At 39.7% G+C, this 23,370-nt stretch overlaps 1 long non-coding RNA gene across 3 annotated transcripts in view; it reads left to right on the top strand.

The window, feature by feature from the left end:
• The first annotated feature begins 6,790 nt into the window (after positions 1 to 6,790).
• Gm33255 overlaps positions 6,791 to 23,370 on the top strand; it is a 29,072-nt gene continuing 12,492 nt past the window's right edge. Inside the window, exons 1-3 of one of the 3 annotated variants that reach the window (XR_385025.2) lie at positions 6,791 to 6,884; positions 7,330 to 7,457; positions 19,813 to 20,607. This is a non-coding gene — a long non-coding RNA (predicted gene, 33255). Of the gene's footprint in view, positions 6,885 to 7,329; positions 7,458 to 19,812; positions 20,608 to 23,370 lie in introns of those variants that run through there. The other 2 variants (XR_876221.2, XR_876220.2) reach the window with 2 other exon arrangements.

Genomic DNA, 23,370 nt, shown 5'->3' with positions numbered 1-23,370 from the left:
AATGTGTCAGCCTGGGTCCTTTAAGCGTTCTAGCTTCTCTAAAGAATCTATCATCTATGAAACAAGGGCTGACTTGGTTTTACTAGTGAGAAAATTGTCCCTGATCACATGGAGGGGCAAGTGCAGAGATGACAAAACTAAGACTTACTCCCATCCCAGAGGCATTCTGCTTACTTTCTGACATCAAATGGGGTCTGCAGAGTCAGAATGGCATTTCCATAAACAAATTAAGATTACCTCCATAAACTGTAAGGGGACTGATAGCCAAACTCCCTATAAATAGGATTAAGCTTGCTAAAAACAACAGTGTATATATATATATGTGTGTGTGTGTGTGTGTGTGTGTGTGTGTGTGTGTGTGTGTATGTTTATATATGCATATATTGGTAAGTGGAAAACATATTTGTCCCACCCCAGCTTTGAGGTGTAAACTTTGCTGAGATGGGTCTAATCTGTCTTGATTTATTTTTCTTTCTTTTGTTTCACAGTGGAATTCTCTTCTTCCTCTCTGCTCAGCTTCCTCAATTTTCTACAGATCAGAGGATGACAGAAGTACATATTCTAAGGACCTGGCAAGCAGACAGGGAGCTCAACAAACTTAGTCTTGCTTCAGAATCATACTTGAAAGTCAGAAGATACAGGCAGGGACTCTGGGTCATGTTTTTGTGCTATTCAAGGGACAGAAGAAGGATCCATCAGCATCAAGGATCCCTTCAGTAAGTGATGGCTTTTGCCCTGCACTCTTTGCATCCCTGTCCCTGTGTCTTATGGCTTTGATCTTGCCACTGGTTAACTGGAGATAATTGCTGCCTTTCAGTGCTTGTGAGAGAATGGCCAGAAGCCATTTCCATTTACCATTTGACCATGGGAGAGTTAATTAATGAGGGATAGGGTGACTTACACATGGGGAGGTTATTTTTGTGAAGCATTTTGAAAAGATTTAGATCTTTCAAGGCTCAAATCAAAGCAAGCAACCAGACATTAAAATGCCGTATGGAATTAAGATGTTGTTTATTAAAGTCCGCTTCAGACTGCAATTTACTAAATCAGCTATTCTGCTGCACACCGTGGACAAACGAGCCTCATTTGTCAATTATGTCCTATTCAGTAGAAGTCTTGGAAAGTCACCAAGACTTTTCTGAACATAATAGGCTTTGAATTTTGGTCATTTTAAAGTGTTGTTTTTTCCAAGTGGCATAAATTGTTTTGACATCCCTCAGATTTTTTTGATGTAACTACTCAGACAAATCCATTCTGTAACCTTGCTCTCAGAGTTGAATTTATTGGGATGGGCTTAGATGGTGAGAGGGATGCTGAAGTGGCAGCTGAAGAAATGGGAAGAGACCTCTGAGACTGTTGATACTAAGGGAGAAACAGTGGTGACTTAGTCATCTTGGTTGGATCAATATCAAGGAAAATTGGCCCCTTCCTAGGATCATGAACACTCTCTTGCCACCTATGTTGGGAATAAAATTTGAGCACAATGGTTCAATTTTTCATCTTTTACTGAATACAAAGTAGGATAATTTTACAATTTTAATTCTAGTGGGGGTGTGCGCAAGCACACACACATGATTAAGAGCTATGGGGTCTATGTGTAGAGGTGAGAAGCTTTGGAAATTAATTTTCCATCTCCACTCTGGAATTGAACTTAGGCCTACAGGGCAAGTACCCCTATGGCTGATTTGATGTAAATTTGAAATGTATAATGGGTGACCATGGACAACCAGTGCCATTGGTACCCCAAGCATTTATCTTTCCAAGCTTTCAAAGTCTCATTTGTGAAATACATCATAAGTTATTTTTAGCTATGCATGTCTTAACGTACTGTGGAACACCAGAACTAATGCTCCCGATCTGTCCTTTACTACCCACTTACAAGATTCTCCTGGCTAGTTCCCACTAAAGACACATGCATGACTGTCCTGAAGCCAGCCTGCATAACCCAATATGACAAGTCTCATCATCTCAAGGTGCTTAACATAATGCATCTAGGAATTCATTCTAACTCTGTATAGTCATCATGGTCCACGGATCCATTTGTGAACTTCCTCACATGCCACGACTCAGACCACTACAGCTACTGGGAAGTGGGGGTGCATTTGAGCATAGCACTCTGATTGAACACTATACAGGCTTGTGCACATTTGATTCTGTAGTCATTATTCCAGTTTTAGGGTAGGGGAGTCTACCTTCACTATGCTGACAAACTAAGTGTGTTCTGTTGGTAAATTATTTACGTTGGGCTCTAGGAATTCAGGACAGCTTTTCTGTTCCTTCCTATCTGCCTAATAGCAGTGTATGAACTTGCTCTTTCACATCATGTTCACTGCCTCCCTTCTGGTCATTCCCTCCCACAATCCTTCCCCCATCCTCCTCCCCTTCTTCTCTGAGCAGGTGGGAACCCTGTGGTATCCCCCCCCCCTCCACCAACCTGGAACAGCAAGTCTGTAAGTCAAGGCATATCCTCTTTCACTTAGGCAAGACAAGGGAACTTCATACATGAAAAGTTTCTATTGCAGAAAGGCAGTAGTAACTCTTTAACGGCGTGCAGAGTGCACTCTACAGAGAATCTGTAGAACCCTGCTGAAACATATGCTGCGTTGCATTAATTCCTCTCAAATATGTCTTAGTCTCTCCCCCAAATACTTCATCCTCTAAAGCTCAAAATCCTTTTCTTTGATCCCGAGGTTGGTGTTTAAGCTCTCTAATCTACTTGTTTTGATTTCACCTGTTTTGAAATTTTCCATGAATGTAAATTATTAATAAAATTCTGTACTTTTCATGTTTTGCTGGTTTGGGTTACAGGTCCCACAAAAATGTATCTAAGAAGGAAGACAAGGTTTTTTTGTTTTTGTTTTTTCCTTTCCAACACTGATATTATGCCAGGTATTATCTGGGACAAGTGTCACACTTGTCTGAAGAAGATATAAACATTCAATCATCAAATCCTCAGCTAGTCCAAATTCTCTGCTTCTTGAAATGCATTTGATGCAAATAAGCTCCAAACAGAAGAATCTGAGGGAGTAGTACTCTCTAGAGATTGTCAGGGAGTTTGGAAAGAAGGTGATTGTCAAGTCATACTTAAAACAGCTCGACACCTTATAAATCCTGTTGAAGAAAAGAAAAGGAATATAAACAAAAAGAAAACACAACCAAAAAATAATCCCTATTATCTTGTCTTGTAATAATTTCTACACTGAATGTGAATTTTTTAAGCACCCCTGATATATATTTCAGGGCAAGAAAGGAGCTAAAAGTCACTGACACTACTGGAATCCATGTTCCATATCAAGAGATGTTTTACCCTCTTCTAGCCAATTCATTGTATATTATTCCTTAGTGAGTGGGAGAAAGTTAATGGGGAAAGACTGTTTAATCATGACACCATGTTGGATCACCAGGTCATTGCCATCACCTGGACCAGCAGCATCTGGGAAACTGTTAGGAACACAACTTCTCTGGGTCCATCCCTAAGGTGCCATTTTGTGAGTTTTACAACACATTTGTCATTTTTTCCATAGGTCTTTTGAGTCTGGGCATCTAGAGATCGGAACCTGAATCTCAATTTTAACACCCAATGTCAAATTGAGTGTTAAAATGTGAAGTTGAGTGCGACTTTGGTGACTTGTGTTCATGAAGTGTGAGAGTCACCTACTGCTTATGATGAGCTATTGAGTATACCGAGAGGGACCCAAGTGAGAATGATGGCCAGCTAGGTTCTTCAAGACAACTGCCTACTTTCTATCTCACATGGTCCCCTCTGAGGAGACAAATTAAATTCATTCACAAGAATTAGGAGAACATGCTTTCAGACTTTTACTTTTCATTATCTTCTGGGCAGTGTTACACGTAATAGAGCTAACAAGGACAACCCATTATTTATAACACACTTTATTACTCTGATGCTTCACCGGGTACTGCCCTGGATGGTCAGCAAAATGCTAATGAATTTGATTCTCATACCAATCCTATTATCCCCATTTGCAAATGGAGAGATAACATTGTGGACAGTGCATTAGGTAAAAGCCATGCAGCTCATTAGTAATAGAGCCAACATTTAAACCCAATCACTCTGATACCAAAGATCATTTGATCTCAGCAGAGCTACTTTGTCATCTGTGGAATTTTAGCATTCCAATCTCATTCCTCATTTAGGTTACTAACAAAGAATGTGGAGTCTGAACTTAAATCAGTAAGCCCAACACGAGAAATCACTTCCTGACCTGCTCCAAAATGTTTCTGTTATTTGCCTGCAATGAAAATGCCTCAGATGCTTATGTAGATTTTTAATTTTGTCTGTGATGGACATTCCAGAAAATGATCTTCAATGGCCAGGAATTCAGTTTTGAATGAATGTTTTTTGTTGAGCATATAGTAAATCAAACCCAAAGAACAGACAGCAAATGGTAGGTAAAGGATCGGTAGAAGAGAGAGAGAGAGAGAGAGAGAGAGAGAGAGAGAGAGAGAGACAATAGAGAATACGTGTGGATGGATGGATGGATGGATGGATGGATGGATGGATGGATAAATAGGTTTATAGATGAAACATAGATAGATAGAAGATATAGAGAGATGGTGGGTAATAAATACTATCAGACTAGACTCTCTAAATATCCATCAGAAATCTGGCAAAACCACTTTAAGGAAATCAGCTAGAGTTTCCCCATTGGAAGTCCCAGGCAATGCAAAGTGTCTTCTCAGGTAAGACTTTCAAGTAAAACAATAACAACAGAGAAAGATGATGTCATTAAACAAGATGCTCACATTATCCATTAGAGTCTATCTGGGGAACCTGAGCAAGTAGACTGGAGTTCCCAGTTGAACTTTCTCTCTGTAGATGACTTATCACAGCTAAATTTCCCATGGTTCCCATCTTTCCTTTCACAATGTAGGCTCCCACCTAACCTCACAGGATAAATACTTATAAACAGTGCTAGAAATAACTCACCTTTTATAAGGATAAAATGGTTCTAGTCTTTGGGCTATTTATCTGTTTTCTTTCTCTTCTCACAGTTATAAGGGGACAGCATATCCCCAGACAAAGGGTATTGCAGAACACCTTGAAATAAATATGCCAGTTTCTAAAATGGAGAGAAAACAAGCAGCTATGCTTCCAGACTCAGCTCCTCAGTGAGCTCTAACAACACATTGCAATTTAAGAACATTGTGCTTATTATAGTCAGCTACATGAATGCAAGACTATAAGCAATATGGAAATCAGTAGACAAGGAATTTGTAGGTAGATTTACATATATATGGTTACTAAATTTACATATGTATGCATATATATATAGATGTAGATAGATAGATAGATAGATAGATAGATAGATAGATAGATAGATAGATAGATAGATAGAAATTCAACTCACAAACATATTTGCATTTTCTAAATATTTCAAGTGCAGGTGAAAATATTTCAATATTTTCTAAATATTTAAATCCCACTTAAAGCACTCAAGCTCACCAGTTGACTCACACTAATTTAGGGATGAAATTGAGAGGAAACAGACTATATAAATGAAAGTCTCAGAATATATTTGAAGCCTGGTGATATCTTTACTGGCTTGAATCTATCCCGATTATGTACATCTTTTACAATGATTCTTCTTCACAAGTTAGCAAAAATTGTACTAGTTGCCCCATCTTAGAATGTCTGATGGAGCAATGGACCCAATTCCATGAATGTTCTGTTCTTCTAGAGTCATGTTATCATGGATTAATCTGATCAGTATAGTCAGAAGAAGAACACAGATTAGGAGATGCAGCAAAACCTGGCTCTCCTGGGTGTCCTCTGTAACTCCACAATAAATAGTCAGAATCTAAACACAGAGAACTTGGAATGTAATAAAAAGAAGCAAAATACAACATCAACAATCCAGTTATTTCTGCAAGGCATCATTGTATTACCCATATTTGAAGCAGAAATGTCATTCTGTCTCTATGGAAGGACCTATGTGTATGCCTATCTTCCTATCTATTTATTTATCAATCATTTATTTGTGAACAATTTAGGATCTACATCATTATCTCTATGAGTATCTATGTTTATTCTGCATATATCTACTCTATTCTGTCATATCTATCTCCATCTCTATTTATTACAAGTAGGCTATTAATAGAAAAAAAGGTAATTCTAATTTTTCCCAACTCTTAAAACAAGGATATTTGAAGGTTGATTGTTGATACTTCTCCAGATAGTATTAGAGCCAGAAAGAAGTGTCGAGGAAGGACAAGCTGAACATCTTCCCAGGAAGTGAAGCAAAATCAGAAATGGGTAAAATGCTTTTTAAGTTGACCTTGTGTTTCATTATTTGGTGCACATCACTGCAAGCCTGTTCCTAATGCTCTTCTGTAAGTCACACAGTCGGGTAAATGAAGCTGAGAGAAACAAAAGAGGGTGCCTTTAGCTGTCAAGTGAGGTGGGTTGAGGGTGGGGGCTGCTGATTAATAGGGAAAGCTCTGCCTGGAAACAGGGTCAAGGTGAGTGGTTGCCCAAGTGCAGGCTCATGTTGAAGGAAAGAAATATATACTTGCTAGCCCTTCTCTGAGAAGCATATTTAGTTTAGAAATTTTAGGATGAAAGAAAAAAATGGGGGGAGGGGGAGAACCCTCATCAAACAGGACTCTGGGAATGGAATCAGAATAGATGAGGGAACAGATATAAAGAGCTGATCCTTGCCAAGTAAGCTCATGCTGGGCTGTGTTGACCTCCGTTGCTCTTTAAGGGGGAGAAAACCCTTTCTATTGGTTGCTTCAGAACAAAGACTTCCTCAGAAGGACTGCTGGAAGTCTGCAAGGTTTTTTACCATAGACTTGAGCAGAAATCCTGAAAAGTGAGACCCTTTGGAGTTAGTGTGAAGACAGGATGTGTCACAATTCTGGTAAGGACACACTTTCTCAAACACTAGAAAACAGGACACTTCCCACTTTAATGAGCCTGCTTATTATCTGGGGAATCTCACTGAAATGCAGAATGTTGTTCAGATCTCCGATGGGACCTGAGATTTTGCATTTGTAAGGAGCTGCTTGCATTGCTTAATCCCCTAGACATACTTGAAAGGCAAGGTCCTAAATGGTTTCTGAAGGTCTGTGAGTTTTGTAGCTAATTTTAGGACCATATCCCCAACTCACAAATACTACAGCAAAATAAACCTATCCCTAACATCAATGAGATGGGGTGATAAAATTTGTTTCAAATTGACCTTTGCTTATGTCTACCGTGGTTTCTCAGCAATTAGAAAGATGGCTATGAAGGGATTTAACCAAAAGGTGGGCAGAGGGAAATTCGTGCAGCCTTTTACTGGGTGTATTATTTTCCTGTTGCAGTGATAAAATGATTCCAAAAAGATTCACTTTTTTGGCTCATGACTCAAGCACAGTCCACCAGATTTGGGAAGACATGACAACAGGAGCTTCAGTAGGCTGCTCACACTGGATCCACGGTGAGGAGGCAGGTAATTAGAAATGCTTTGCTCCATGGATTTCTCCTGTTTGTCCAGTCTAAAGAATGATGCTGTCTCTCTGTGGCCTCTTAAACAAATCACGTTAATTCTTCACAGATAGATTCAGAAGCTAACCCAATCTGAATAATCACTCGCATACACGTCTAGAAGCTTGTCCCTAGGTGACTATAGATCCTGCCATAATCAATCACACTGGGTGGCATGACCCAAGGAGCAAGAGGTAACATTTCCCTGAATGTCCACTGTCTGTGGCTTTAAAACCCCTACCACCTGGAATACATGCTAAATTAATTTGTCTTGAGTTCAGCCTGACAACCATTAGTTTATTTCAGATTGGCCCTGAAGTACAGAAAAGACTGAGGCCTGGCCAACTCCTTTGCTCTGAGCTGCATCAGTGAATTTTTTCTGTAGAGTTAGCTTTCCCATGAATTACTTTTGAGTCAACAAGATCAAAGGAGAAAATGCAATCAAGGAGATGACTGTTTCTTCCCTTTGCCAGCGTCTCTGCCTGCAGGTGGTTTGGGGAGTGCTTCCTTCTCCTTATTCTTGTATGGTCCTCTGATGGTTTGAATGTTTTAGATGAAGTGATTGATTTGGGGCAAGAAGGAAATGAAAATAAGTTTCCCAATCAAGCTTTGTGTTCACAGTGGCCTCAACCACTTTTCTAGTAAATAGAAAAAAAATGACAGGAACATGGGAATGGCAAAGATGCACTAAGCATCACTTTATTTTTTTTAATCCTTTCTATGCTGCTTTCCACACACCCGCATCTATAAGAACTCGATCTTGATGCCCAATGGCAGATACTATAAAGAAGACTTACTGGGCTTCTGTATATAGGAACTATGCAAAGTAACAAGATGTTTCTCTGGTTACTGTAAAAATCTATATCACACATTCACCTCTGAAAAAGACCCATAAAATAGCACAAAAGGACAATGAAGGATTCTGGGGCTGTGAAATTGATTGATGATGACACTGTGTGGGTTATTCCTCTGTAAGAATAGCAAAACACCAACACTGACACTCATAGAACAAATGTTGATTAGCCGTGGATTAATAGTTACAGGTAAGAGGAGGTAACATTCTGTAATATAGATGAACTATGACGACACATATGAAATAGGTCTAACAGTCAGGTTTGTCTCTCTAAGGCCTTGTACAGTAGTAGTATCTTTGGTTACTGAGTGCTTAGTGTGTTGCTTTCTCCACTGACAATCACACCAGAAGTATAAAATCCATGCTATATGTTCAGGATGCAAAGTAAGGTAAGACTTTGTATGATTTTTAACAGGTTAGAGTCATATTTTTGATTTATTGAATTAAATACTCTATATCATTAAAACCCATTCTCCTCGTATCCTTTGGCTTTTTAAAGGATGTGGTTACTGGAAAGCACACATATGCAGCTGTTCCCTGTTGTGTGCATGGAGTCCTGAAAAGTGTGTCATCTACTTCAGAGTTGAAGTTATATGCATGTGGTATGTGTGGCTTAATAGGCAGATGCTAGAATACAAACTCTAGTCTTCATGATTACACAGCATGTGATCTTAACCAAAAAGTCATTTACTCGTCTCCGCTTCCTTGGTTTTTTTGAGGCGGGGACTCTCTCCATATCTGGATCTCAGTGAATTGGATAGATAAGCTGGCTAGCGATTCTCAAGGATCCTTCGCCTCCTGACTCCTCAGTGCCAAGTTTATAAGCACATTGCTAAACACAGCTCTTACCTGGGTGGGAAGGATTGACCCCGGATCCTTGTGCTTACATGGAAAGGCATGACCAAAGCAACTTATAAAAGAGCATCTCATTTGCGGCTTACAGTTTAGAGGGTTAATCCATGACCATCATGACAGGAAAGATGGCATCAGGCAGTCAGATCTGGTGCTGGAACAGTGGCTGAGAGCTTACATATGATACATAAACAAGAAGTAGACACAGAGAAAGAGCTAACTGGCAATACCATGGGCTTTGGAAGCCTTAACAGTCCACCCCCAGTGACGTACCTCCTCCAAGCCAACACCTCCTATTCCTTCCCAAACAGTTCCATGATCTGAAAACTAAATATTCAAATATATGAACCTATGAGGCTATTCTCATTCAAATCACCACAGGGACTAACTGAATTTTGTGTTTTGAAATGAAAATGAGAATTTGTGAATCAGGGGTAGAATTTTGTCTGAAAACACTGTGTCTTCTTGTCAAGTTGACAAGCAGTGGAATTATGATGGTTAATTAAAGTCTGTTGTCCAGTTGACTTGATTAAGAATCACCATGGAGACATGCTCCTAGGCCTGTCTGTGTAGTTATAGCTAAATAAGGTTAAATGATGGAGGAAGATGCATCTGAATATAGGTACCAACTGTCCATGTGCTAAAGTCCTATACTGAATAAAAGGAGAAAGCTGGGTGTCTTTATGCTGCCTGGCTGTAGATACAATGTAATTAAACTGACTTGGGATCCTGTTGCTATGAATTCTCTGATGTGATATACTTTCACAGTAGTAACACAGGAAAATAATACACGGACAGAGGGGAGGTCTGGGTCCATGTTGGAGGTTCTTAGTATCATTAATAAAAGAATTTAAGTATAGAATCTTTAAGTATGTTTTTAAACAACCAAAAAAAAATCCAGGGCAGGCAACCTTGGCACTTCAGTAGTTTCCTCGATGAAGAGAACAGGAGAGAGAGAGAGAGAGAGAGAGAGAGAGAGAGAGAGAGAGAGAAGCAATAGCTGTGTCATTTAAGCTGGTATGGAGTCAGACACATGGCAAACAGCTACAAGAAAGACAAGGAAACTTTAGAACAGAAAGGAAGCCCAAAATGTTGATGAAAAACTCAAAATGATAAGGAAAATATACTTAGAAAATAAAGAAAAACAAAACAGGAAAACGTATGCTTTTCTCAAAGATTCAGAGAAGTGGGCAGACTTAAGGCCATTACTCGGCTGCAGCTCACAGCTTCTGTTCTAGAGATGGGGCTTCTGGGAAAGAAAACTACAAGGTCTCCTTAAAGAATGAATTGTTCCACCTGCCTCTTTAGCACAGTTTAAAGGGAGTTTACTTTCCTAGGAACGATCTCTAGCCAAACTGAACCAACACGTCTGGAATGCTAGGTCTTTCTCGAAAGGGAGATTCTATTCTCTTGAACAGGACCAAAGATTTCTCACACACTGCTATTCCATTTTCTATTATATATTCTATTTTCTCAGCACTTATCTACTTGTATATTTTCTATCTCTTCGATCATTTTATAGGAAGGCACACAATTTCCAATTTACTATAACTATTCTAGCATCTCTAATAAGGCTGAGCCTCTGGTAATATATTTCTAGAGTATATATACTTAGTGTCACTGTTCATAAATCTACCAAGAAATTTACAGTGTCTTGACAAACTAATGATTAATTACCCTGGAATTCACACTAGGAACCCAACAACAGCCTTATGTAAATCTCCACCTGTTTTAGAAATGAAGGAAGGAAGGATGACATTAAAAACAAATAAATAAGCAAACAGTTGTCCTCTCCTTCTATCCTTTCTTCTCTAATGGCCTTGTGGTAGAATTCTTTGGTTACAAATAAAATCTTAATTAGTTATTTTGAAATACAAGGGTTTTTTTTCTTTTTTAATTATTAAAATTTGAAACCTGTTCAGGAATGTCATCAGAATACAGGAGGGTTCGCCAGTTTGATCATCAGCATTTTCCAAATTAAACCAATTAGTCCTTTCTCTAATTAACAGCAGTTTCCATCTTAAAACCAACACACTGATAATCAAAGTGAAACATTAATAAATAATATAGGAGTGAGGAAAGAGAGGCAGACAGACAGACAGACAGACAGACAGACAGACACACACACACACACACACACACACACACACACACACAGAGAGAGAGAGAGCAAGACAGAGACACAGAGAGGGGGACACACATACAGGTACGAACAAAGAGACAAGGAGTGATGTTGGGCTCTATTTGACCCTGGTTTGGGCCTTGAGGACAAACCAGAGCCTAGCTCGAGTTTTGAAAGTTGTCTCAGTCATTTCTGTACTGAAGTGACTGAGCACAACCTCCTTAAGCCCGCCTTTGCTTAGCTACTGCGCAAGTAAAATAACTTCCTTGGCACTGTCAGTCACCCCATACCCTTCATCACCCTTCCCCTCCCCCTATGTCATCTCAACTCAGAAAAAAAAATCTCCTCTCTCAGTCCTTTATAAACAGAAGTTTGATACAATAAAAGGAGTTCCTGCTTCACAGACTCGCAGCTCGAGATCGGAGCCAGGACACTCACCATCCCTCTTCAGCCCAGGAGAGCCTCAGGTGGACCAGGTTCTCTCCTCTCAGCCTAGACCTGGGCAGAGAGCAGGCAGCGTAAGAGAACAAAAGGAAGAAGAGGACAAGAAAGAGAAATCTCACTAGCACCGGAAGGAGCAAAGGACAAAACCACACAGGATCATAATTATACATTTCTCAAAGACTGTTAAGGCCTTCCATTGTCTATTGTAATGCGGTAACTGTATTGTCTATTGTAATATTGTAAGTACGGTACCCCCCACCCCCAATCTGAAATCTGCAATCTGCAAGTACCCTGTGATCCAGCACTCAGTTAATTGTGATTGGTAAACAAAGGTGCGAACAGCCAATAGTTGGTCAGAAAAAATATAAGTCCCCAGAGAGAACCAAGAGGAGGGAAGAGAAGGGAGAACCACCATGGAATAAAGGAAGAACATGCAGGAGGGAGAAGAAGAGCTATCATGGGCTAAGGGAAAACAAACAAACAAACAAAAAAACCAAAAAACAAAAAACAAACCACCCTGAGAGCTGCTCAACCAGAGTTAAGAGGAACCCAGATGGAACATAGTAAACAGTAAGTGATATCATGGGGTTATCAAAAGAAAAAAAAAAAAAAAGATTGTAGCATCATGGAGGGTAGGCAGCTGCCCAGCTACTGTGTTGCCTGAGGCTATTTAAATATATAAAGGCTGAGTGTGTCTTTCTCCTGGGAACATAAATAGTCTAAGATGAGGAAAGAATCCTGCTCCAGGACTTTTAGTATTTTCTACAACAAGAAAGTCGTTGTATTTAAAGTGAGGGATTTGTTTATTACTAAAGTTTAAGGCTTCCGGGTTGGATGCTGCAGATGCTTTGTAGAGTGAAGTATGTGAAATACGAGGGATGGACTCCAGAGCCAACACTTGCAAAGGGACTCAAAATAGTTAACAATCCACTGAGAAAAGACAAGATCTGGGATCTCTCATCAGGCTCTGCTTCAAAGGAGAAAAATATAAGTGGCTAAAAAACAAATCAGCTGTGAACCTTCTCTTAGATCATTGTTAGAGCTTCCAATTTCAGCTTCAAAGATATGGACAGATGCCAGAAGATAGCTTTCAAGCTCCGGAAATGAATTTATGAACCGAAGAGGCATTGCATGGCAACAGTATAATATCACTGCCTGAAATGTCTATATAAACTAGCCAAAGCTAGGTTAAAGTCATTGAACACCTACTCACCACTTTTTGCCCAAAACTTTATCTAAATATTCTCTTCTCCTACCCATAACCTCCATAACAATAGCTTTACTGTGTCATATCCCCTTCAGTGCCTTATTTTCTGCTAGTGGACAACTATGTTAGATTAACGTGGATTAAATTTCTATCTCACAGGTAGCAGAAAATATTTTTTAAGTGGGACCTGTTTTCCCCCATGCTTGCACAAGTGCAGAGGGTTAAAACCACAGGCTTAACGCTCTGTAGGGTAAACCCAGCACATCCCACCAGAGCACAATCAATCTTAAAAGGTTCCTTGCCTTCAATGCAGTGTCTGCTTTGACCCAGGCTGTTGTTCAGATATGTGGCATACACAAAAAATGCTGAAGACCTTGCCCTGCTGGGATTCTGTTTACCAGGGAATGGGCAGAAAGGACATAAATGACAAACTCTGATCTGCACAAAAACATTTTAATGGAAACATTATTCTATTGGGTGTAAAATCTTGATGTAATAAAAACATATTAGAAAATACTTAAAATCTTATTTGAAGTAGGTCTACTTCTGGTAGGCAAGAGAGGGGGCTGTGTTCCACAGTTCTCTTCTTTCTTTTCAAAGCACTTTTAGGATATTTTTAGGAATGAAATCTTTATGCAAAGGAATGACATTTCCAGCTGGGTCAGCGAGCCTGTGTCACCCTGTGTAATTGTAGCAAGTAGCTTTGATTTACTACCTGGTCTATGTAAGGATCACTCTGACTCTGTAAGCTGCTGTTTAAAAATCATGTCAAATCCTAAAAGTGAGACATTCAAAAGCACTAGGCAAAACTCGTGTGTGTGTGTGTGTGTGTGTGTGTGTGTGTGTGTGTGTGTGTGTGTGTAGAGAGAGAGACAGAGACAGAGAGAAGCAGAGAGAAACAGAGAGAGGCAGAAACAGAGACAGGCACATACAAAGAGAGACACAGAAACAGAGAGATGGATACAGAAAGAAAGAGGGGGGAGGGAGGGAGAAGGGAGGAGGGGGGGGAAGGAATGTAGGAAGATGGAGAGACAGAGAGACAGAGACAGAGAAACAGAGACAGACAGAGAGGGAGACAAGAGCACAAACAAGTATCAGAGGTTAATACTTAGGCTACAGAGTCCTTTGTTCTTTTCACAGGATTAGTTTTATATCCCATTCCACAGGAACCCCACCTCTACCTCCCTTCAACTGTATGTGAAGGAAGCTAGCATTGGTTCATTTCTAAAATACTCTTTCTAAGCCGAAGGAAAGCCCACGGCAGGCACTCTTGCTTATAGTGTGATGGGGGATATCAGAGTGTGCCATAGGAAAGGCATCTTGAATTGAATGTAGCTCTGTCGAAGCTTCTGGGACTTGTGAGGCAAGAGCAGCTGGGTATTCCTCACAGTGTTTTCACTGTGACATCCTCAGCTCTGTCTGATGAGGACTAGTCCCCATGAGCATCGTCTAGTGGAGTGGAAAGTAAACCCAAAAATAAAACACAATTTTGAATAGAGATGGATATTCCAGAAAACTGGGGAGCTCAGAGGCAAGAACCTTCTCTACATTAGCCTAGCCAGACCCTAGAACATATCTATACCATATACGCTCTCTGGTTAGGGGTATTTGTTGAATGTATAAAGGTATGAAGCATTAACCATTATCTTTTAAGTCAGCCACTTTTTTTTTTCCCACTCTAAGACTGATCTGTCTCGCACCCCCTTGTGGCTGGCTGTATTTGAAAAGCAAGGGATGATATTTGCCTTGCACCTGCAAGGTCAATTTGTTATGCATTACTTTAGGTTAGTGGAATTTATATTTCTTTGGTTGGGAATCAGATACATTAAACGATTTGCTAAGGAACCCAGAGCAAGAATGGCTCCGGAGCCAATGGCTACCACCCACCGTGCTGTTTCTCTTAACGTTTGCTTGTGAACTCCAGAGCCAGATGTATCGTGATATTAGGATACCTCCAAACACCCACCAGAAATAGAATGTGGGATTCGGAGGGGAAATAACATTTAACAGTGTGCAGACACAGAAGGGAGTCTGAAGACAGAAGATAATTATTCCCACATTAAGCAGGGAAGATTGTAAAGTGTCAGAGCTGTTTCTCATCGGCATCTGGTTAAAGCAGAACCTGCCACTCATCGGGGTGCACAGCTTCATTTGTCTGTGGGAGAGAGAGAAAAAAAAAAGAACTAGAATTTCCAACAATGTCCTTTTTCTATCTCACAAATCTGTAGAATCTAAGAAAAAGTAAGTCTAAGTTAAGCATTTTGTCCCTCCTAAGCTTTGAATTGTGTTTTAGAATGTCAGATGTTTCTCGCCTTAATGAAGTTGGATTGCTTCTGGTGAAACAGCATACACGCTTGCCCCTAACCCAACCAAACCGGCCATGGAAAAGTGTTAAAGTGATAAACACCCATCTGTGCTAGGAAGGAGGTTCTCGAGCTGTTAAGCCATAAGGGGTCACATCCCTGTGACTCCCAACGCATTGTCCTGGCAGCTGAAAACCACTTAAGCAGCTGTCCTCTACACTTTAATTTCAGATGTATCCATTTTAGCAAGAATCTCTATTAAAACTCAAATGTGTTAGACAACAATGTCCCAATGGAAGCCAAACACATTACCAGAAAGACGGAAGATGGAGAGCAGCATCTTTCAGCACGCAACAGCGACAGTGAACGTGCAGGTAAAGACGATGAAGACAGAGGCAGAGTCACAGTAGTGAAGGAAGGAGGATAAAGGAAGACCAGAGGCCTCATTTCTCTCAACAGGAAGCGAACTGAGACTGTGAAACTGGACATTGAAGTTGATGTCGGACAACAAGAGCATGAATGGGCAAAACTGGTTTCATTTTTCTATTTCCAAATTTAATTTTATGTTTGTGACTGATACATAAGGGCATAAAATCATACACATTTAGCAAGTATTTTTGGAAATTCATGTCTAAATCCTCAAGAATTTCTTATTTATTTATTTATTTATTTATTTATTTATTTATTTATTTATTATTTATCTATCTATTTATTTATGTAAAAAATTTAAATCCCCTTTCCTAGCTTTTTAAAATATACTGAATATTATTACTATTTGTTATCATTTTATCTAGCCCTAATGTATAGCAATGAGACACCAGAGTGTCTCTTTTCTATCCGATGGTAACTTGAGATCTATGATCATTCCTCACCCAACTTTATAGCAATGGCACGCTGGAGTGCCTCTTTTCCAACTTATGGTAAATTGAAGTCCACTGTTATACCGCCCCCTACTGTACAGCAATGAAACACCAGAGTGTCTCTCTCTTATCTAGTGGTGAATTAAGGTCCATGGTTATACCGCCCCCTACTGTACAGCAGGGGAACACTACAGTGTCTCGCTCCTATCTAATGGTGAACTGAGATCCTTGGCCCATTCCCTTTATTTTTCTTTCCCACCTCCTCTTCCTAACCACCTGATATTGACACCCTCTGTACGATCACCACTTTCTGTGAAACCCAGCGTATTTATATTTTATACAGAAGAAAGGTCATGGACGGTGTTTCTGTGCTTGGCTTACCTTATTTGACACGATCATCTCCAGTTCCATCTACTGTTTTCATTTTGACGAATTCATTGACTTAATTAAAGACCATGTGATGTTTGACTCTGACCCATTGCAATCAAAAATGCTTTTCTTCAACACTGCTTAAATAAAGAAGTTTGCGAAATCCACATTCCAAGAATATTACATCAAGATAGATCGAATTCACTATGACTAAAAGAGATACTTACTCTTCAGTAAATGGTTTAAAAAACTTAAAAATAATACTGGAGATTCAAACATTTTATTTGAAAAATATTTTAGCATAATGAAGGCTGCTTAACTCAAATATCTTGACTGATACATTGAAAACACTAAAAAATGCACCACAAGCCACTATAACAGGCTTTTAAATTTGATCTAAAAATCAATAAAAAAACAACATAATATATTAAAGTTACAAGTAAAGGCAGTGTTGCTTTTCATTGTTTTAAAAATAATAATATTCATTTCATTTTTTTAAGTTAAAAAATACATCCTAAGAAAAGTAATAAAAAATGTTAAACCTAGAATCCTGAAAATTCCCTTGTTTAGGTCAAATTACTTGCTGAGTTAGTTTGTTTAACAAAAGACACTTAGGACATTATTAAGTTGGTAATTCATTAGGATTTGTTCGAAACAAATTGGAAACCCTGAGAAAAATTAAGTAACAAACACATAAGTAACCCAGACCCTAAATATAACGTCTCTGTAAATTCTATAATAGACTTTTAGCACAGATATCTCATGATCACAGTGCAGTTCAATGACAGCATAAAGTTCAGTGTACGGTTGTTAACTCCGGCCTTAGGACTATACACTGGTGATCGTATTTGACTAAGTAAAACTAGACACTAGGCACGGACTTAAAAAGACATTGAGGAACATTTGAAAAATCTCTTGGGAACATTTTTATGAAAACCACGGTCCTCAGGGCCAAAGCTTTGATTACCTTACTTTTTTCAGTCTTTAAGATCTTATTTGTTAAATATCTGTAATGGCTTCTTGAAGTTCTTCATCTATTTATTTTGATTGATTTTGTTTCTGAGTCTAAATGTAACAAGGCGGGCTGCCTTCTGTGAAGCCATTATCAACGGCAAGGCACGCTAAGCTCTGTTTTGAATCCCTGAAAGAGATGCTGGACAGAATCAAGATGCTCATTCTGATGAGAAGGCTGATGATACTCAAGTGCATCATTTGCATTTTGAAAATGAGATTAGAGTGCTCCAGTATACAGTGAGATTTTGCAGAGCCTTCATTTAGTACATATGGATATTGCTCATTTTTGTCTTTTAAAAATCAGTTTATGTAGCTGGGGGGTGTCGCTATGCAAAGATAAACTTGACTGTCATGTGCAAAGCCTTGAGTTCCATCCCAAGTGTTGCACATTAAAAAAACAAACAAACAAATAAATTGACCATTGATGAAGACTTTGGAAAATATGAGTGACATGAATCAAATATGTAGCAAAAGTATTAATAAGGTTAATAAAATTATGTCAGTGTAACAAAAACACCCAAGCCCCCCCAAAAAAAAAACACATTATATCAAATGTGAAATTAAGATAGTAAAAAGTTTTAAACAAAATGAATAGTTCTTCAATTCCTTGATAAAATAATTAATGAAGACTGTTGATTTGCCATGAAATATTATCAATATCATTATGAAACTTGCAATTAAGCCACCATAGTGTGTCTACTTATGATAAGTAGATTCATGTATATTATCAGTTCAAAACACCAGCTAATGCTTAAGAATATTTGGCACATTCATAGCTTATAAATGGCCCCAACCAATCCTCAAGCTCTGTGGAAGAAAAAAAAATGGACTTTTTCCCCCAAATATGACATGTTTTGAAAATTGAAATGATATTAAAGCAATTTTGAATATAAAGTCAAATTTCCTAAATTCTCAGCAACAAAAACAAATTGCAGTCAATTTGTTAAGTAAAACAGAATCATTCGTCTTCTTCATAAAATAATTAATGTAGCAAAATCGCATGCCAAAACCGTGGCAACTAAACTATGCAAGGAAAAGGCCCAAGTAGGAAAATCCGTAAGCCTGTTCATCACATACATGATGTTTCATGGAGAAGCCAAGATTTACTACCTTTTTACTTTAATTTCTTATTTATGTTACTAAAATACTTAGGGTTTTTTGGTATTTGTACATGATGAATATGCATGCTTCAGTGTGTACTGGTGCAGGCTAGTGCCAATCCATATAACTGTCGTGCATGCAGGGAGAAGGTCAGAGTCTAGCATCAGGTACCATCCTTGGTCACTCTCCACTTCATCTCCTGAAGTGGGACCTCTCTCTGGTTTCAGTGAGCTCACCAGTTCAGCCAGTCCAGTTTGTCATCTTGGACCAGTGATCCCTTGTTCTTGAATTCAGAGCATAGACAATGACAAGTCAGCGGCCCTATCACCTACCTTTTGTGGGAGTTGGGGACTGAAACCCAGGTCCCCCTGTCTGTGCAATGAATTGTCTCCCCAGCTACTAAAATATTTCATTTTAACCACAATCATGTATTAGCTATCTTAGAGTTTCTCTTATTGTAAGTCTTATGGCCTATAGAAACTTAGATACCTTAGGAATCCTGATTTTTGGATCATTTCCATTACCCCCTTTAGCCCTAAATTATAAGGATGAAAGGTTTTTCTCACCGAAAAGCTTTGCCTATCAACTAAGGCTATCATAACAAAAGAACTACAAACATGGTTGTCTGCAAGGAACGGAAATGTAGTGCTAACAAGCCTGCAGGCTGACTCGCACGGAAAGGTGCCAGCAGCCCTGAGTAAAGATTCACATTAGTTCCTAGATGCCTGACTTCATAGGCAAATCTCACAAGGAGAAACAGTGGAGACCTCCCAGAGTTGTTTTAATAAGGATACAGTGGTCCTCTGTGATCTGGTTTTAGGATCTAATCAACATGCAAGAGCCTACTTTTGAATGATGTCACCCTGGAGATTAGAATTTGGAAATATGGATGTAAGCTGGGGTGAATCTGATATACAAACCTTCAGACCACAGCACACGAAAAGTGACCAAGAGGGAAGATAAATAAATCAACAGGGATTATCCATGCCTAGTTTTTCTCCTTCCACAGCTACAAGTATATTTCTGGTGGCCACTTCTCCACTGTGGGTAAGGAGGGGTCACTTTCCCTTGAGTGCAGAGCTTATGATATTTCCATTTGAGGGAAGCACTATTTTTAATCTGTATGGTCTGTTGGATCTCCACCTCAATGAGAAAGCACTGGACTTTGCTTCTTTCTTTCCTCATTGTGCTTCAGCAACAGGGGTCTCCAGTCTCTCAGTTCCAGAGAACGCAGCTCCAGCCTGGGATGGAAAAATAACCTGGAGGAGGTCAGAGAGCAGAAGCATGACTTTGGAAACAAATCCTCATTCACTCCCCTTGTGAGCTCATTCATCAAACTACCGGATATATGTTAAGACTTTATCTTCTAAGGTCTCACCCAGAACGTATGCGGCAAAACCAAAAATAGTGCCTGCATATTCAAGGGCAGACGGAAGGAACTGCTGGCTACAGGGAGCATGGGGCTTTGCACAATGGCACAGTTCAGCTGCTGAGGCCTTTTGCCGGCCCCCTCCTCTCTCTGACCTGCTGACCTTACTCTTCTGGAGGCCACTGTGGCCAGTGACTCACCCTGAAAAAGTGGTGGATTATACTGTCAACCTTGAAACTCTGTTTTCTAATTCTTCTTCCCTCTGCCGCACTGCTAGGCATGAGTCCCACCCTCTGTCCTACATGAGCAATGGTGGTACAGGGATGAGCATGAGTCTATGGCCATCCAGGTACAGAACCGTTCCTGAATGTGGGTATTATCCTCATTCATCATTTCCATCTAGGTGGTAATGGAGCTCTGGCCTTTACACACCATGTATATCCTATCTAGAACTGTCAGGGAGAATGGGGAGTGAGGCTGCCCAATCCTTTATCTTCTTGGTGTGAACACCCACTTAACACCTCTGCTTACGGCAGGTTCACATAATAAATCCCCATCATGTAGTATTGGAATGGCTCTGATTAGTCGTTGCTTTTTATTAAAAAAAAAAGTTTTATTTTCTTTTAATTATGTGTCTATGTGGGAGTATGTGTATGTGGGCAAAAGTAGCAATGGAAGACAGATGAGACAGTTTGATTACCTGAAACTAGAGGGAAGGTAATTGTGAGCCATCTGATTTTGGTGGGAGAAGCCCAACTCGGGTCCTCTATATGAGCAGTACATACTCTTAAACACTGAGCCTTCTCTTCAGCCCACCCCTCTTGGCTGAATTCTTACTGAGACCATGATTTGTAACAGAAGTCCACAGTAAATAGAAGCTTACAGATGAGGATCTAGTACTATTTTTCCCACCTAAATTGATACAAGAGTGTTAATGTCCTACTATCCCAATAAATGGGGTGTTGGCAGAGCATAGCACTCAGTAAAACAAGCAAACAAACAAACAAAAATCAATACTCAAACTACCTCCTAAAGTCACCCAGGATCAGTTGCTCTTAGGAGGCAAGCCCTCCTAGGATCTCCTGCATGAAAATATTTCAAGGAAAGTACAAAGTCTCTGGGCATGGCTGGTTCCTTTGAAGTAAAGGCCCAATAAAGACAAAGTGGTGTGCTTAGGGCTTTATCTGTTTGTATCAAGGTCCAGTTATTAACTGTAAGGCATATGGTTGTTATGAAAGGAATCCTTGTATTGTAGGAATGTAAATCAAGATTGCTAAAACCATGACTTCACAGCATCTTTCATATCGAACTTATGCCATTGACCAGAAAGGCATGGAGCCATTAAAAACATTGCCTAGGTGTCATGTAACAAATTTCTGATGAGTGTAGGGGTCTTATCTCCCAATTTTGTCAAACCTCTTGGGCTAATAGAAACATATTTTCATCTCTGTCTGATGGCCTCCCTCCTATGGAAAATCTTTATCATCATACACACAAGAATCCCTTGAATAAAAACTTGGTCATTGAACTAGTTACTTTTTTTGTTGCTGTGATAAGACATTACCAAGGCAACTTATAGAAGGAAGTATGTATTCAGTCTAGTGGTTCCAGAAGGATAAGAGTCCATCGTGATGAAGAAGCACGGGAGGAAGTAGCTGGCTGGAAGTTGGATGCTGAGAGCCCAAATCTTGAACCACAAGCAGGAAGTCCAGTGAACTGAGAATAGTGCAAGCCTTTGTCCTCACAATGTCCAACCCCAGTAACGATTCCTCCAGCAAGGCTACTCCTCCTAATCCAACCCAGCACCACCACCAACTTAGGAACAAGTGTTCAAATGCCCAAGACTATGACAAATACTCATTCAAAGTGCCCCAGTTCTTAATACACACTCTCATGACCCATTTTAGTAGGTTTCCTAAAGTTTACTTCATATTGTCTACAATCATCCTAGATCATGTACCCTTAAGTTTTATTAGTTACAGTCCCCGAATCATGTTGTCATAATCTCCATCACTTTTAGAACAGTTTCTTTAGGACACTCTGAAATCTTGAGTCACCCATCTATCCCTCCATTACCCTCAACCAGAACCCAATCCCACCGGAGCAAACACAAATTTATTTTGTGTCTCTACACATATTCTAGTCATGGGGAACTTTTGAAAATGCAGCTATAAAACACATACTGATTTTTGACTAGCTTCTGCTGCTTTAGATGCTGCCAAAACCCCTTGATGCTACAATATATATCAATATTTCATTTTTATTTTCGTGGAGGAATTCCATCAGGCTCTTATTCAGCTCTTTCTTTCTTTTTTTTCTCTTTTATTAAAAATGAATTTTTTCATACTATATATTCTGAATATAATCTCCCCCTCCCCCAGCTTCTCCTAGTTCTTTACTTTCCATGCAGGTCCAGACTCTTTCAGTCTCTCTTTAGAAAAGAAAGAGGCATCTAAGGAATTATATTAATAAAATGAGATAAATCAAAATACAAACAAATCAGAGTATGACATAACAACTGAACAAGAAAAGAGGCAAAGAACAAGCAGGTGGAGCACACGTAGAAGCAGGGTTGCACACTTGCACACATACAGCAATCCCATAAAACCCCAATCTAGAAGCTTTAATGTATACACAAAGGACCTGTAAGGTGGGAGAAGGTGCTTTACTTAAAATTATGAGACCAAGAACCCCTAAAGATGCTGTTGAACTCATTCTCTACCCTTAAGAGTGGTTTGGTTCCCTAGTGAGACTTCCTTGGATCAAATTTAGTTTTTCTTTGCAAGTGTTTGTTAATTGAAGACTGCTTCTGGATTAGAGATGGTAGCATGTTCCCCCATCTCTTCACAGGTGCAGACCTGTGCATGCCCTGTGCAGGCTGCCTCCATCTCTGTAAGTTCACGTGTGCTCCAGCCCTGATGAAACTAGTAAGCTTCGATTCTCTAGTCCCTCCCACCCCCTGTGGCTCTCACCCTTATCCAGCCTCCTCTTCCACAGAGTTCCCTGATCCCCGAAGGGAAGGATTGGATTGAGACGTCCCATTTACAGATGAGTGTTCCAAGGTCTCTCTCTCTCTCTCTCTCGACATATTGTCTGGCTGTGGGTCTCTGTGTTTGTTCTCATCTGCTGTAGGAAGCGTCTCTGATGATGGTCAGCCATGATGGTCAAGACATGAATCTATATGTGTATAGCAGAATATCATTAGGTGTCATTTTCTTCCTACAGTCCTTCAGTAGAAGAGTAGTATTTGGTATTCCCATATGTCTCTGGTCTCAGGTTCTTCATCTCCCCAAGAGCATTAGGTAGGAGTTCCATTCCTTGAAGTGAGCCTTAGTACAAGGCAGGTATTGGCTGGTTATACACACAAGTGATTTTTACCATTAT

This window comes from Mus musculus, chromosome 16 (assembly GCF_000001635.26).
Source record: "Mus musculus strain C57BL/6J chromosome 16, GRCm38.p6 C57BL/6J".
In the NCBI taxonomy this organism is placed as follows: Eukaryota; Metazoa; Chordata; class Mammalia; order Rodentia; family Muridae; genus Mus; species Mus musculus.
This window is presented reverse-complemented; position numbering and strand designations above follow the sequence as displayed.